The sequence below is a fragment of the Petaurus breviceps genome, unplaced genomic scaffold, assembly GCF_028583685.1.
Source record: "Petaurus breviceps papuanus isolate PSGF00001 unplaced genomic scaffold, PetGlider_PUasm1.0 229, whole genome shotgun sequence".
In the NCBI taxonomy this organism is placed as follows: domain Eukaryota; kingdom Metazoa; phylum Chordata; class Mammalia; order Diprotodontia; family Petauridae; genus Petaurus; species Petaurus breviceps.
This window is the reverse complement of record NW_027185903.1, coordinates 9,365,924-9,383,033: the sequence shown is the minus strand read 5'-3', so window position 1 is coordinate 9,383,033 and position 17,110 is coordinate 9,365,924. Positions and strand designations below refer to the sequence as shown.

Below are 17,110 nucleotides of genomic sequence, written 5' to 3'. Positions count from 1 at the left end.
TACAACTTATATTGAATTGCTTATCTTCCCAGTAAGGGTGGGTGACAAGGGAGGAAAGGAATGAATCTGGAATTCAAAGTTTTAAAATCAAATGTTTAAAAACTTATACATATATATTTATATATACTATTATTGATATTATTTTACATGTAACTGGAAAATAAGATATATAGGCACTGGGGCATAGAGATCCACCATGCTCTACTGGAAAGTCAGGGGTATGGGAAAATATATGGGAGAAAACAGATTGGATGAGGGGATATCCAGTGGAATCGCTATTTTGGGGCGGTGGGTAGGGGAAATATGGGGAGAAAATTTGTAACTCAAAATCTTGTGGAAATGAATGATGTAAACTAGAAGTTAATAAACCATTTGATAAAAAAAACATCGTAAAGAATCAAATGATCTCTTCCTCATCACTAGGTCATGACAATGGAACATTCAGTCAATATACAGGCTCCCAAAGATGGATGATACTGGCTCCTAGGAGGCGCTGGAATAATCCAGGAGGAGGCAGTAGTAGTCTGGGGTGCAATTGGGGGGCATTGAATAAAAATAAGGGCTCCATGAAAGCATAAGGACATGTTTCATCTATTGTGTAACAGAGTTAAAGTCACAGTGATTACTTTTATTTTACAAATAAACATACAAAATGCAGTTTTTCTTTTTGGAGGGGGAAGGCAAGGCAATTGGGGTTAAGTGACTCTGCCAAGGTTACACAGTAAGTGTGTCAAGTGTCTGAAGTCGTATTTGAACTCAGATCCTCCTCACTTCAGAGTTGGTGCTCTATTCACTGCAGCAACTAACTACCCCACAAAATGCAATTTATTAACTGATACGGGTGGTCAAGTCAGCAGGTCTTAAGCAAGTGCTGGCAGGGCATTGTATGGGAAGTCATGCATCAAAAGGAATATGTGTGTATAATGCTTTGTTTACAATATGATGCTATAAGTTTACATAATGCAATGTTGTATCATCAAAATTTCAATGCAGGAAAAAACCTGCATTTTTTATAAATGCAAAAAATTTACAATATATCACTAAGTGTGAGATATGTCATTAAAAATTATATTTTTTTTGAAGTGATGCAAATTTTTTAAAAAATTAAAGAATTAAAGAAAGTAGACTTCTGGGGTGGCTAGGTGGCGCAGCACGTAGAGCACTGGCCATGGAGTCAGGAAGACCTGGGTTTAAATCCAGCCTCAGACACTTAACACTTACTAGCCATGTGACCTTGGGCAAGTCGTTTAACCCCAACTACCCTCCAAAAAGAAAAAAAAAGTAGACTTCCGGGGGGGGGGCACTGAGTAATTTTTTTTACAGGGGGCAGTAGGTCAAATAAGTTTTGGAACTTCTGAGCTAATACTAGTGAATGACAAGGAAACTTGTCACTGCATGACACTTGTTCCTATGGAATGACTTGGAGCAGGCTTCCAGTTTCAACACACATTTCCCCTATGATAAAGGGTTTTAATACTAGGCAGGGCTTCCTCCCACTGGGAAGAGATAAGCCCTGGAATATGTTCCTGTAAATGAGGGAGAAGGCAAGAGCCTGCACTTCCTTCTCTTCGAGCTAAGACTGCCCCTGCCCTGTTTTCACACTTTCTCTAATCAAGTCAAAGTGTCCCTAAGGTCCCTTATAAAACAATGATGATCTTTTTTAAAATTTTCTCCCTTCTCCATGAAAAGAAAATCACTGGAAAAACACAGAAGCCTAGAAACACCTGGCCGTGTAACCTTGAGCAAGTTATTTAACCCCAATTGCTTAGGGGTGGCCAGGTGGCTCAGTGAGTAAGAGCACCAGCCCCAATGTGGGGTTGACCTGGGGATCAAATCTGGGCTCAGATACTTAGCACCACACCCAGAAATAATTGGCAGTGTAACCTTGAGCAAGTTACTTAACCCCAATTACTTAAAAAAAAAAACAACACAGAAGCCTGGAGATACAATGTCAATAACGACACAGGAAACAAAGAAAAAGAATTACAGTTGACATTTAAATACTGCTTTAAATTTTACAAAGTGCTTTGTCATAAGGTAGGCATTCTCGATCCCCATTTTAGAGATAGGAAGACAGAGGGACAGAGAGACTCTGTGAATTATGTTCACACAGCTGGCAAGAGTCCTAGGTAGAATTCAAATACCTTTGGTCATCTTTGACTTGACCAGAGATTAATTCTGCTGGAGACTCAGCAGGAAATGTCAGAGATGCACTGGTCTCGAAATGGTAGCTCTAGAAACAGGCAAACTCCCTTGCCCTTCTAATGCATTTCCCCTGAAAGTGACTGACTCTGCAGCTGGCATTTTTCTTTTTTTTGCAGTTGGGGTTAAGTAACGTGCCCAAGGTTACATGGCCAGTTATTTCTGGGTGTGGTGCTAAGTATCTGAGCCCAGATTTCATCCCCAGGTCAACCCCACATTGGGGCTGGTGCTCTTACTCGCTGTGCTACCTGGCCACCCCTAAGAAATTGGGGTTAAGTAACTTGCTCAAGGTTACACGGCCAGGTGTTTCTGGCTGGGTGCTAAGTATCTGAGCCCGGATTTGAACCCCAGGTCATCCCGACACTGGAGCCGGTACTCTTACTCTCTGTGCTACCTGGCCGCCCCTGCAGCTGGCATTTTAAAAGAAGTACAGAACCTTTCCAGATAAGGGGGGCAGATGGAGAGACTAAGAGTAAGGAGAATATGCTGACCTTTATCATCAGTGGTCACATGTCCAAGATTCACCATAGGCTCTGTTAAAGCTGGAAGGGACCTTAGAAATCACTGAATCTATCTATAGAGACACAGAAAAGTCAAGTGATGTGCCCAAGGTCCAACAGCTAGTTAAAAACAGAGCTGAGACTCAAATCCAGGTCTCCTAGATTCTTGTCCAATGGTCATTCTACTCACCGCAGAATTTTAAAAGATGGGAGGAACTTTGAGATCATTGAAGTCAAACTCCCTCACGTACATTATAAAATGACAAGTCTAAAGTTCCAAGGGACCTTAGAGGCCATTTAATCCTACTTTCTACCCAAGAACCCTCTCTATTATATCCTTTACAAGGCCAGGAATTGTCATTCTGCCCCTTCTTGAACACTCCTAATGATGGGGAGCCCACTAATCAGTAAGGTATTGGTAGATGGCTCTAATTTTCATAAAATGTAGATTTAATAGAAAATTCAATTCCAACAGAATAGATCAAGGATTTCAACTAGATTTTCCTTGAATCCTGGTCCTCTAAATCTAAATCTGGTGCTCATTCTACTACAGTCACATTGCTTCCTTGGTCTCATACTCTCTCTCCAGCACTATGACTAACCTAGCAGTAGTCTGTCAAGATGAGGCAGCCTGGTGTTATGGAAAGAATACAGGACTGAGGAATCCTGAGCTCTAGTTCCACTACAAACTATCTGAGACTTTAGGTTAGGCCTTCTAACTTCTCTATGCCTCAGGTTCCTCAACTATAAAGTGAGGATAATGATAAATAAATACATTTTATCAATAAATGAATTTTAAGTAAATAAATGAAATAACGAATGAATAAATAATGATGAGATAAGGATAATTGGGTTATTGTAAGAGCCAAATGAAGGTAAAAAGTATAATATGAAATACAAAAAATCCTATAGCAAGGGAATGGTAGAACTAGCTCCTACTGGACTGTGAGAGCCAATTGTTAAATATTCAGTCTGAGCATTTATAACATAGAAATTGGCAAACATTACATAGCAGACAGTGATTCATTGAGCACTATTATTATTATCATTATCATGACTTAAAGTAATACAAAAAATGTTAATAATACATTAAACTTAAAAGGCATCAAATAAACATTTTTCCCCAGGAGAGTCAGTTTTAAAACATTTACCAGAAAATTGCTGCATGTAATTTTTTTTTTTAATTATACAGCAGAGATCACACCGGTCAACTGCTGGAAAGGCCACTGAAACCATCCCAGGAGTGGGGAACTTGTGACCTTCTCGGTCCTTGGGTGCAACCTTTTGACTGAGTTCGAATTTTACAGAACAAATACTTTTATTATGGGGATTTGTTCTGTGAAGTTTGGATTCAATCAAAGGAGGACCTAGAGGACCACATGTGGCCTAGAGGCCAAAGGTTCCCCACCCCTGATTCTAGTCTAACATTCTCATTTTACGCTGAAGCTGGAGGAGGTTAAGTGATTTGACCAGGGTCACACAGTAAGCAAAAAAAATCAGGATTTGAATCCAGGCCCTCTGGTTTAAGGGATAGTGATTAATTCTACTTCTATCTGCCTCTACTGTTAAAACAGACCCTTCCTGGCTCCTTACATAGTTTGATATTACTTCACTTCTTGATCCTTGGTGGCTAGTGTTCACACCCTGCCCACTCACCTAAATTACTCTGTATATATTTTGTATTTAATTATTTGTATTCATGCTGTTTTACCCAAGTGGAAAATAGGCTCATGGTGGCCAGGGATTGTTTCCTTCTCTTCTCTTTCGCTGTCCCCTCCCTTCATCTCCTCAAGCCTGGACTATTGCAATAACCTTTTGGTTACTTTGACTGTGCTATAAATCTCCTCTCACTCTAGTCTATCCTGAATTCAACCACCAAAGTGATTTTCCTAAAGCACAGGTCTGACCATCATTTCCCTCCCCCCAGTTAACTCCAGTGGCTCCCTAAGACCTCCAGGATCAAATACAAAATCCTGTTTGGCAATAAAAGCCCTTTAAAGATAGCCCCACCTACCTTTTCAGTATTTTATATCCTACAGTTAATCTAGAGACACTGGCCTCTAAGCAATTCCAGACTTGACAATTCATCTTTCAGTTCTGGGCAGTCCCCCTGCCAGTAATTCTCTCCCTCCTCATCTCTATCTCCCGGCTTCCTTCCCGCCCTGTTAAAAACCCACCTTTTAATTAGGAAGCCTTTCCAATCTCCTTTAATTCTAGTGCCTTCTTTCCATTAACTATTTCCTATTTATCTTGCATATATAGTTGCTAGTATACTGTATATGCTATATATACTTGCTAGTATATATTTGTTTGCATATTGTCTCTCCCTTTAAACTGTGAGCTCCTTGAGGGCAGGGATAGCCTTTAGCTTTTCTTTATATTTCCAGAGTTTAGCCTGGTGTCTGTCTCTGAGTAAACTAAATGCTTATTGACTGACTGACTTCTACTAGAACAACCCAGGACACATGGTAGACACTTAATAATGCTTATTCAATTAAATTAATTTGAATTGATTTTGATGATCTCTAGGAAGAAGAATAAAGTGGGTAGAAGTAGATCAAACTAACAACCCAACTTGCCAAATAAAAGTATTTTTAGTTAGTCTTCCTGTGCTTGGTTTTTCCTCAAAACAAAACAAAAATTTCCTTCAGAGAAAAGCAATCTTGAATTCTGGTCCCATAAGCTATATATTCACACCTTCTCCAAAAGAAAAAAAGATGAAGTTATTTTACAGGTGGAGCCTTTCAAAATTAGGGAGATAAATAAGACTGCCTAGTCTAAGACCTACCTAGGTCAGCATTTCCCAAACTAATGTAGCCACATAATACTTTCAGGGTTAGAATGTAATGATTGAGCCTCTGAAGGCTGCTCCAAGGGTCTGGGAATTTGGAATCCACCAGAAGAGGGGCAAGGGAGGGTTGGTGAAATTTGGGGAGGAAATTGAGAAAATGTAATCTATTTGCATACCAAAATATTGCTACATATAAGAAATTTTGGTACACACAATTCATATTTAATGCTTTACAGAGAAATATTGCTAGCATAGACAGCCTTTGTACAATGCCCAAGCAAGGTGGGGGTCTCCTTGGAACACACATGATAAAGATCCTTCTCCAGAAAGACACTGAAACACCCAGCATGGAAATATTAGAAACTAATATGTTTGCAATACAATATGTATGCAATAAAATGGCATTTTAATTGGTAGTTTCCTATCTAGAAATCAGGGGGTTTTATATCTCTTCTTCCATTCCCAGTGATCTAGGATTCTATTCTGGTCTATCAGAGAGGGCAAGCGGAAGGATGGATGGTGAATGCATATATTGAAGGTGGAGTGTAGTTTCTGATAGTTGAACTTTTACAGGGTTATATCTTTGCCAAGAAAACCCTAAATGGAGAGTAGGAAGAGACAAAAACAACTCAACAACAACACAAAAATCATTTTGACACCTTCCCCCAAAAAAGCCCCACAAGGGGAAACACTAAGCAGAAAGATAAAATGGAAAGATTCTTGGATTTGGAGTCAAGTCCCAACTCTCTTTATTACCTTTGTAACCCCTAGGCCAACCTCAGCTTCCCCGTCGGTAAAGTGAGAGGGTTGGATCTAGATGAACTCTCAGGGCCCTCCCAACTCTAAATCCTGTCACGTCAAACTGGGAATAGTGAGATCGGACAAGGTTCCAAAATGAAAGCATAAGTTATAACAGCGAATTCTTCCTGCAACTCTCATTCAGCTGAAGCACAACCAGACGCAGGGGTAGATGGCCTCTCGTCAGGTATGTTTAGCAGGGATTCTTACTCAAGTACGGACCTGACCTCTGAGGTCTCTCCCAACTCTGAGGAGCCCCGCTGTTAAAACTGCTTCTCATCTGAGACTCTTCAACTTTGAAAGAGACAAATAAGGCCCCAGTAACAAGCACCTGGAAGGATCTGGGTACTCTAGTAGCAGGCAGACTCGAAGTGGCAAGTGTAGGAAAAGTTCTCATCTTCTCCCCAACTTGAGCGCCCGATTGTGGGTGCGCCGCGGGCCCCAACCTGGGGAAGGAAAGCCAACTCGCTGCCAGGAGAAGCGGGAATGCCCTGCTGAGATTAAATGAAGGAAAGGGTGAAGGAGGAGAAGGAGGAAGATTTGCTTTCCCAGGACCTGGAAACAATGTCAGCGGTAGAACTTACGTCTCGGTCCTGGAGCTCGGCTGCTAACAGGGGACGAGATGCGAAGGCGCCGCGGGACCCGGGCGAGGGAACTCGCTCGTAGACCCCCAGAGGAAGCCTGCGGAGCGGGCCGTGGAGGGCGCCGAGGCAGCGGGGCCGGAGGCTCTCTGTGGGAAGCTGCCCTTGCCCCCACCGCTCTAAGTCTGGGCTATGAATCAGCCGCAGGCTTAGCGCCGGGGCGGGGGCAGGAGTTACTGGAAAAGTCGAGGAGGTGAGGGGGGTAGTAAGGGGAGGGAGTAGGAAGAGGAGACAGGCAGGAGGACTTTTGCAATTTCCCGTCTCGCTCCGGACACTTGGTATTCCTGGAGACCCAAAGGAATTCGGTCACTTTTACTCTTCCAGGGAACAGCTGGGAGAATGGCCCGGACGCAGAAGGAGGCGCTTTTAACCCCTCGGGTTTTCCATTCCGGCTAGGGATGGTGGGAAAACAGAAGTTGGCAAAGAGAGAAAGGGAGGAGAAAGTGGGTGGTGTGCGCGTTGGGGGGCGGGGGAAGAGAAAGAAAAGTTAAAACCTAAGACCTCTAGGCCCCTTTGAGCTGCTTTCACAGCTTTGGCCAACAGTCGCCTCCGGCCCTGTGGGTGCCTCTTCCTAGGTCCTTCCATTTCACCTTTGCCTGCCCCAGCCCCTTCCCCAGAACTCTAAGGATCCGGGATGACCGAAAAAAGATAAAGAATAAGGACATCCTGGACCACCTCTGGCTGTCCCAGTACAAGATGACTCCTCACCACAATTTGGAAACTGAAACCCAAACCTGAGAAGTCCCTAATTAGAATTCAAACAGAAACGTGAATCCATGGGAAAGCCTATTGTCTTCTGAGGAGGAAGAGGAGAAGGGAGGGGAAGGAGGCTTTTAGAATGCCCAGCCAATATCCTCAGTCACTAGGGAAGCCCACCAGAAGGACTTCTTGCTCTAAGTTAGGAGGGTGAAAATGTGTTTGAATAAATTGCTAGAAATAGCCCACAAGCACACAACTTGACTGCCCTATGTCGGCAGAGAGCGCTTTGCTCAGCTACATGGAATTTCAAGAACAGTAATGTCCAATTTCCTTCCAGACCTAAAGTGGTATTTTAGGGACATTCCTCTAAAAGGTTCAGTGGTGTGAAGAATGTTAGTAGAGCTCATCTAGTCCAACTCCCTCAAGTTATTTAGGAGGAAACCAAGGCTCAGAGTGGTTAAATGGCATGCTTATAGCAAAGTTAAGTGAGAAAGCGGGGAATAGGTTACAGCTCCTGTAGCTCCTGGTCAGGTTCAATAGATCATTCGGTAATTATACCTAAATGATGGGTGGGATTCTCACCTGATTTAATTACCTTTGTTGATTGTGTAAGTCTCCTCTAGAGGTCTCAAGAATGGCTTGGACTTGTATGGACTTCCAGAATTTGGAGTTTTCTCTCTGTGTGCCCCCTCCCCAGGCCTCAGAGAGAAAGAGGCCCTGTGTACTCTCTTCTCAGAGTGTTCTCTCTTCTCCTTTTCTGGGATCTTTTTCAGTCCCACCCTCCCATCCACCTCCAATCCCCAACGCCATATTTCCATGCCTCTGGGGATGAGCAAAAACTCCAAATCCAAGCAGTCTAAGAGAGTAGAGGACTTAGACTATCATCAGACTTAAAGGTCTTACAAAAAATAAAAGTAGGAAGAATCTCTCTAAATCCATTACTACTACTAACTACTACTACTACTACTGATGATGATGATGATGATGATGATGATGATGATAATGCCAGGGTGCTTGAAGATGTAGCAAACACTTCTCACAACAGTCCTGGGTAAGCGACTAACTTAAAGTGTGTCACCTTCATGAGGTTAACATGGATTTTTATGTATGTTCACATTACTGTCATTTCAGAAATCACCTCTTTAAGGCACAACACTTTACTAGGTGGTCCATAAATACTTAATGAACATATGTTCTATCCAAATAAAACTTCCCTACACATTATATTTAAAAGTGTTTGGATCTTCTATTTTGAAGTTTCTATGAAACAAACATCCTCTTATTTCTATGCCTCAGACATTTCACACATCTCAGATCCTGATTTAGAAGGGGCTCCAGGAGCTGTCTTGGATTCGACAGTGCCTGAACAGGAATCTCCTCTCAAGTAAAGACCGAATGATGCTTGGCGCATATTGTCAAGGGGATTTCTATTGAAATATGGCTTGTCGAGTCAATTTTCTACCCTGAAATTCTGTGATCCCTAAAAGACACTTGGCCTCTCCAGGCCTTTCCTTATCCCCCTCGGTGATAAAATGCTAGACCTAAAGTCAAGAACACCTGAATTCAAATCCTACCTGATACTTTTTAGTTGTATGCTTGGGTCACTTTAGCACTCAGTCTCAGTTTTCTCATTCTTCAAACTAGTATAATAATGGTACCTATTGCCAAATATTTGTAGCAGTTCTTTTTGTGGTGGCAAAGAATTGGAAATTGAGGGGATGCCCATCAACTGGGGAAGGCTGAACAAGGTGTGGTATAGAATTGTGATGGAATACTATTGTGCTATAGGAAATGTCTAGCAGGCTGGTTTCAGAAAAAAAAAAAACCTGGAAAGATTAACATGAACTGATGTAAAGTGAAGTGAGCAGAACCAGGAGAACATTGTACACAGTAACAGCAACATTGCACCATGATCAGCTGTGAATAACTTAGCTACTCTGACAAAGACAGTGATCCAAGACAATTCCAAAGGACTCACGATGGAAATGCTATCTACTTCCAGGAAAAAAAAAAAACTGATGGCATTTGAATAGACATCGAAGCACACTATTTTTCACTTTACTTTTGTCATGGTTTTTTTTCCTCTTGATCTGTTTCTTTTCCACATGACTTATGTAGAATATGACAGATATGGAAATATGTTTTACACAATCACTCATGTGTGCATAAACACACACACACATACATACACAAAAAATTGGTACCTGCCTCCCAAGGTTGCTGTGAGGATAAGATGAAATATTTGTAAAGCACTTAGCAACACTAGATTTGAACTCAGATCTTCCTGACTCTAGGCCCAGCACTTTATCCACTGCCCCACCTAGCTGCCTCTAAACTAAATGTAAGACTTCAGAAATGTTTTACCCAAAGCAGAGTACCAAAAGACTATCAAAACCTTGGTCCTGGACACTGTTCCTCTCTTCACATGCTTTTATACTAGATTTTTTGGCTGCCATATCACACTGTTAACTCATAATGAGCTTTGGAGTTGACCAAAACTCCCCAGTCTTTTCCAAATGAACTGTCATATTCAGCCTCTTCCATCTTATACTTAAGCAGTTGATTGTTTGAACCAAAGTGTGCGTATCCATACTCTCTAAGTGTGAGATCTGAGTTACTTCTTCTCCTCTCTCTATTGGGACATCTTTTGCCTCAATTATTACCTAGACCTTAGTCACTTAATGGGCATTGCCTCAGACAAACTGAGACCTGTGAAAAACCTAATTTAGAAAGGCCATTGAATCCTGGGGTCATCGCCCATTGTCTTGACTTTTGTCTTGCCATTGGACTTCAATGACTCTGCAAAAATAAGGCTGATGACTGTTCAAAGCTCTGCCTCACTTACATACAATTCACAAGCATGTCAAGACATCACCTTTGTGATGTCATTGGTCCTCTTCCAGAAGGAAGGATAAACAGGAAAAGCAGTGTCTCCCTTAGCAGTCTCTTCTGTTCCCACTGCCTCCCCACCCCTACCCCCATGCACCTGAGTCCCAATCTAAATCTCCAATACCATCTCAATCCTGTGGCTGATCTCTAGCCCTACACTTCTGGCTGTTTACCTGGCATCTCTACTTCAAACTTCAATGTGGCTAAAACCAGACTTAACATTTCCTTCCAAAACTTACTGCTCAAATTAAAAAAGAAAAAGAAAAACCAACCCATAAAAAATGCAAAAACAAACAAAAAAACCCTTGCTGTTCCTCACTTCCAAATTTCTGCTAATGGTACCACCATACTCTGATTCACCCATACTCACAGCCTACAATCACTTTTTGGCTCCCCTTTCCCTTATCCCCTTCTCCACATCCATTCAGCTGCAATTTCTGTTAATCTAGTCCTTGAAATGTGTGTCATATCTGCTTTTTCCATTCCCTTTGCCATCCCTTTAGCTTACATTCCCATTACCTCTCACCCACACTATTGCAATAGCCTCTTAAGCAATCACTCCACCTTCAGTTTCTCACCACCCTAATACATCTCTGACATTACCAGCAGATTAATTTTCCTCTGATTATGTAACTGCCTTGCTTAAAACCCTCCAACAGCTCCCTAGTTCTCTACTTCCCTCTTAATAAAGCACAAATACCTGACTGGCATTCAGATGTCCACAAATTTTTACCAATATGTCAACCTTGCCTCATATTGCTGCTTCCTTTTCCTTCCTCTGTGCTCCAATCAAATTGGACTGCTCTCCATCCTTCATCATAGTTTGTCATCTCGCCACCATTCTTTTGTTCATGCTATCTTTCTTCTATATACAACTGTTCATCTATTTATAACATTAAGGAGTTGCCTGGGACACTGAAGTTAAGTCACCTTCATTAGGTCCTAGATTTGTGTCAGAGGCAGCACCTGAGTCTAGGTATTCCTGACTCTGAGACCAGCTCCCAACCCAGCAGTTCAGACTGCTTTCTGGAAAAAATACATTCCAAAACATTTTGCAACTGTGGAAATTTCTAATATTCTTGTTTTCCTGATAATCTACAACAAAAATTAGAGATGCTCTGTACTAGGAAAAGTATCAGCACGTTATTTTTTTGTACTTCCCACATTACTATAATTATTATTTGTTTCAAGACATTTCCTCTTAATGGCATATTCCTCTTAAAGGCAAATTATCACAGTATTCTTGAGCAGGAGGAGAAGCTATTATATAAAGCTAAAGCCCCCCCACCCCCCACACTCACTTTGTTTAGCACTAGGAGGAGCCTATAATGAAATTGTTTTTCGGGACATGTCTGGCACCTATGTAATATCTGACAATAACCGACAAGTTAAAGAATGCTCTGGTGGTGTTCATTCTTTCCCCAGCTTAATGATTCAATTACTTAACACAATCCTTATGATTTGTTAGCACCATGAAGCTGTATTGGCCTCCAAACAAAAAGTAAGACCTTTGGGGGAAGCAGGAATCATTGCTCTATACTTTCTTGTTTTAAGACTATTGTAAATGCTCAATGAATACTTTCTGATGGATTATCAAACCTAACCAAAAAAAAAATGTATATGTTTGGGGGGGGGGCGGTATTGGAGGGAATATTCCTGATAATGGCAGAAATAAGGTGGTCAGAATAAGATGGTACTATAGCTCCCTCAAATTCTGTAAATAAGTATCTATAGTGATTTAATTCATGTATTTCTGGCAGTTGGAGTGGTTTTTTTTTTTTTTGCTTTTTGGAGGGCAATTGGGGTTAAGTGACTTGCCCAAGGTCACACGGCTTGTAAGTGTGTTAAGTGTCTGAGGCCTCATTTGAACTCAGGTCCTCCTGACTCCAGGGCCTGTGCTCTATTCGCTGCACCACCTAGCCGTCCCCATTTGGAATTTTCTTAAGCAATACACTTTGACATATCTGTGATGTCAATGATGCATGGATCTTTGACCAGAATACAACCCACGGATGCTTTCTGACCTAGGGCAATTCTTGTTCACATTCTTCCATTTGTAGTACACTTCAAAGACAAACTGTTCAATGTGCTGGGTCCCATTGGTCCTTCTGGGTCAGGGATCTTTAACCTCTTTTGTGTCATGGTCCCCTTTGGCAATCTGGTGAAACCATGGACTCTTCATAGAAAAATATTTTGTTGCCTTTATTCATAATTGAAAGACATGCTAAATTTTAGTTAGATGTTAGTGAAGATAAAGATCTAGCTTTTTCCCCTATCCAAGTTCATGGATCACATGTTAAGAGCCCCTGTTAGGATTTGTTTGTTTGTTTTTTTAAAGCATTTTGTGGCTACTGGGGTTAGATGATTGCTGTCTATTTGTTATCCTAAGTGCTCACTACATGAATGGACAGTCTCCTTTCTAACTACACACATCCTTAATGTTGTCTGCCATACCACTTGTCATCATTGGTAATATGCTAGTCTTTATCTGTGTTTTCATGCTCTTTGTATACCCCCTCAGTTTGAGTCTTCTGTAATTGTGGTATTCTCTGACTCACAGCTATACAACAGCACTAGAGAACATTGATATTGAAAAGATGAGCTTTCTTAGCAGGGAATAGTATGGGATCATTGCTGATGCACCATTTTCCAAATGAGACCCACATGACCTTCTCATTTTCAGTTCTGGCCTCCAGGCTATTGTCAGTTTCCAGTGCTTGTCCAGAATAAATAACTAATGTCATAATCTGGAGCACTGTGCCTTTTTTATTGACTTGATTTTTCCTGTTTGGATTGCTTAGGCCAATCACTTTTTTAAAAATTACTTTTATTTATTTCACTAGATATTTCCTAATTACATGTAAAAAATATCTTAACACTAATTTTTAAATTGAGTTCGAAATTCCCTCCCTCTTGCCACTCCTTTGCTGCCCTAAGAAGGCAAGCTGTTTGATTTAGATTGTTCATGTAAAGTCATGCAAAACATTTTTGTATTAGCCATGTTGCAAAAGAAAACCCAAACAAAATAAAATAACAAAAATAAAGTTTAAAAATGTATGCTTCAATCTGCATTCAGAGTTCATCAACTCTCTCTCTGGAGGTGGATAGCATTTTTCATCATGGATTCTTTGGAATTGTCTTGGATCATTCTCTTGATCAGAGTAGCTAAGTCTTACCCAGTTGATCATCCTTAAAATATTGTTCTTACTGTGTATAATGTTCTGGTTCTGTTCACTACACTTTGCACGAGTTCATAGAAGTCTTTCTAGGTTTTTCAGAAACCATCTTGGCATTTCTTAGAGCACAATAGTATTGGACCCCAATTTTATGCCACAATTTGTTCAGCTATTCCCCATTTCGTGGGCATCCCCTCAATTTCCAATTCTTTGCCGCCACAAAAATCACTGCTGTAAATATTTTTGTACAAATAGGTCCTTTTCCCATTTTTATGATCTCTATGGGATACAGACCTAATAATGGCATTGCTGGTCAAAGGGTATGCACAGTACAATTTGATTGCCCTTTGGGCATAGTTCCAAATTGTTCTCCAGAATGGTTGATCTAGTTCACAACTCTATCAAGGATGTATTTGCGTTCCAATTTTTCCACATCCCCTCCAACATTTATTGGTTTTCCTTTCTGTCATATCTGACAGGTGTGAGGTGGTACCTTAGAGTTGTTTTAATTTGCATTTTTCTAATCAACAGTGATTTAGAGCATTTTTTTTCATATGACTCTAGATACCTTGATTTCTTTGTTTAAAAACTGCATGTGCATGTCCTTTGACCATTTATCAGCTGGAGAATGACTTGTATTCTTATAATTTTGACTCAGTTCTCTACATATTTGAGAAATGAAGCCTTGGCTGCATTAATTTGTTTGTTCAAAACCTTTTTAATTTGATGTAATCAAAATTACCCATCTTATATCCTATAAAACTCTCTATCTCTTGTTTGGTCATAAATTCTCTGAATACAAGTAAAATCCACAGATAACTTTCTATGCATCAGCGATTCAGTGACTGGCACAGTACTTAGTCAATGGACTTTTGGATGAGTTTATCACACTCCCTTTGAGGGTTCTGCACACTTGACGGGTTGGGATGTTCCTTCTATACTGCTATCAGTTCAAGCCCCCATTTCAGTATGTTTTTCCTGTCATTAACCACCATTTAAAAATTAACTTCAATTAGTTTTTATTTTGAAGATATAGCAATAAAAAGACAAACATTTCTCCCCCTTCCCTCGGCACCTTGGAAGCATACATTCTCCATTCTACTTGGGCTCTGGGGGGAGTGAGTTCTAATTTAACACAGTTCCTGCATAGCATTGGTCTCACCAGGTTCGTGTATAAATGTGGAAATGTGGTATTGCTGCTAGATGAGATGGAAGGGGGCTATGTAAGCACAGGCTCATGTGCTCTGAGTCAGAGAAAAGTCAGAGAGCCCCTGGCATCAGCATTGGCAACTTCATTGCATGTGAATATGTAAGCAGCAGAGAAAATTTAGAGAAATCAAGGGGTGAAAATATAGATATAGGTATGTGTGTGTGTGTGTGTGTGTGTATCTGAAGGGGGAATATAAAGACCCCTGCCAGCTGGTCAGATCTAGAGCTGTGGTTTGTTTCTCAACCTTGGCTGCACAGTTGCTATGTTAGATGCTGTATCCTCTTTTTATCATAAGGGTGGTGAGAACTCTGAGTCAGTTTCTTTCCCATTTCTTATCACTCTTATCATAGTCCCTGATTTTGGTCCTAGATTAAACCATGACATTCCTATATATTTTATCAATTACTTCTTGGGATACCCTCCTATATATTTGTTGGTAGAGACTTTCCAAAGGCAGAGACTGGGAAATATTGTATACAACAGCAGAACAAAATTAATGCAATAACTATTATTAACATCATGAGGAACAGAGTTTTAAAAGCTTTCTTAATCAAGCCTGACCCTGACAACTAAAACATATGTCCCACTGAGATATCTCTTCATGTTTTTACTGTATTCTAATTCTGATCCTGGGGCAACCCGGTGGTGCAGTGAATAGAGTCAGGAAGACAAAGTTCAAATATGGCTTCAGACACTTACTAGATGTATGACCCTGGACAAGTCATTTAACCCTATTTGCCTTACTTTCCTTATCTATAAAATGAGCTAGAGAAGGAGGTGGCAAACCATTCCAGTGTCTTTGCCAAGAAAACTCCAAATGGGGCCAAATGGGGTCACAAAGTCGGACACAAATGAAAAACAAAATATTCTGATCTTAACTTTTCAATTCAGTTTAGATGCTAGGTAATATTGGGAGTCCAATCAGATATGAAGGTGCAGTAAAAGTGCAGATATAAAGCCCCACTTAAGGTATAGACACCTTGGGTGGCTAGTAAATAATTGAGGCCACGTGATTCATTAGCAATGTTAATTGTCTAACTTCAGTAAGTTCTGTTAGTAATAATTCTTCAGTATTGCTGATGGATTCATTCCGGAATCTTAATAAAGATCAGTAAGTCAAAGGATCAGTAAGCTCAATGGAGTCATGAAGGATAGGACATGTCTGAAATGACTGAACAACAAGAGGCATCTGGTAGCTCAGTGGATGGAGCACTGAGTTGGAGACAGTTCAAATCTAGAATCAGACACTTTTTAGCTGTGTGCAACCTTAGGTAAGTCACTTAATCCTATATACCTCAGTTTCCTCATCTGTAAAATGAACTGGAGAAGGAAGTGGCAAGCCACTCCAGTATTTTTGCCAGGGAAATCCCAAATGGGGTCAGAAAGGGTCAGATGTGATTGAAACAGCTGAATAATAAGTCGATGTCAGTCTTGCTTCATAATGAGGGAAGAACCCCTCTGAGGTAAGAGTCTGGATAATTTAATTGAGTATCAGGGGTTCTCCCGTAGCAGATTGGTCCCCGTAGAGGTGTGAGATATGTGTGAATGCTGGGTGTGATTATTCCTCAGATAGCAGAGTTTGCCCACAGAGGGGTCATGTAAGTCATTGCCCTGTGTTCACACACCAAGAACATAACTTAAGTTGCATAATCTTTCTGGAACAGCTATCAGGTTAGAGGATGGGAGGGGGTTATTTGTGCTATTCATCCCAATTTCCCACAGCATTTCTAGGGTTCCATTGGCAAAGGTCTCCCCATGCAGAGACTACTCTTGATTAATCTGGTCTATATTCAGCAAGGGTACCCTAGTGAAGTCCTGTTTCTAGAGAAGAGTCTACACAAGGAACCCTTCACTTCTCTTGTAATGGCAATGCAGGAAGTGTGATTATAAATGGTCCAATTTCAATGTTTAGGATTATCACTAGCCAGCCCCCTATTATTAAGGATCATGAGGAACATCATAAATAATCAACAGTTGTCTTCAGTGACTGGGGCCACTTCCCACAATAATCTCAGATAGGCAGTTGAGAGGCAGCCTGCGTCTTCTGATGATGGAAGCTCCACAGGTGGGCTCTGGGTAAGTCAGGGGTAAGAGGAAGGACTGGTTAAGGCTGTTACTCGGACCAGAAGAGCTGAGTGGGGGTGTCCCAGGAGGGGTTTGCATGAACTATCATTGCTGGAATGCCCGGGGATTGCTAGACTATC

General features: G+C 41.0%; 1 protein-coding gene across 5 annotated transcripts in view; it reads right to left on the bottom strand.

Moving 5' to 3' along the window:
- Positions 1 to 7,339, bottom strand: part of OSMR (oncostatin M receptor) — an 85,283-nt gene extending 77,944 nt beyond the window's left edge. Inside the window, exons 1-2 of one of the 5 annotated variants that reach the window (XM_069096187.1) lie at positions 6,876 to 7,336; positions 6,623 to 6,785 (exon numbers count right to left, since the gene is read on the bottom strand). The gene's annotated coding sequence lies outside the window, so the exon portion shown is untranslated. Of the gene's footprint in view, positions 1 to 6,622; positions 6,786 to 6,875 lie in introns of all 5 variants that reach the window. The other 4 variants (XM_069096186.1, XM_069096188.1, XM_069096189.1 and 1 more) reach the window with 4 other exon arrangements.
- Positions 7,340 to 17,110: the final 9,771 nt, after the last annotated feature.